The sequence below is a fragment of the Galeopterus variegatus genome, unplaced genomic scaffold, assembly GCF_000696425.1.
Source record: "Galeopterus variegatus unplaced genomic scaffold, G_variegatus-3.0.2 Scaffold12088, whole genome shotgun sequence".
Taxonomy (NCBI): Eukaryota; Metazoa; Chordata; class Mammalia; order Dermoptera; family Cynocephalidae; genus Galeopterus; species Galeopterus variegatus.
The window spans coordinates 41,505-41,923 of record NW_007738199.1 but is presented as its reverse complement, the minus strand read 5'-3'; positions in this window follow the sequence as shown (position 1 = coordinate 41,923).

Genomic DNA, 419 nt, shown 5'->3' with positions numbered 1-419 from the left:
AATCAGTAGTGTTTCTATACAGTAACAACAAGCTATCCAAAAAGGAAATCAAGGAAACAATCTCATTTATAATAGCTACCAAAAACATAAAATGCCTAAGAATAAATGTAACCAAAGAGGTGAAAGAAATTAATTAGAAAAATTAATTTCTAACTTTTAGAAATTAAAAAACATTGATGAAAGAAATTGAAGGAGACAAAAATGGAACAATAACTTGTGTTCATGGATTGGAAGAATTAGTATAGTTAACATGTCCATACTAGTCAAAGTGATCTACAGATTGAATGAAATCCCTATCAATTAAAATGACATTTTTCATAGAAATAGAAAAAAAAATCCTATAATTTATATGGAATTGCCAAAGACCCCCAAGAGCCAATGCAATTTTGAGAAAAAAGAAGCTGAGGCATCAAATTATC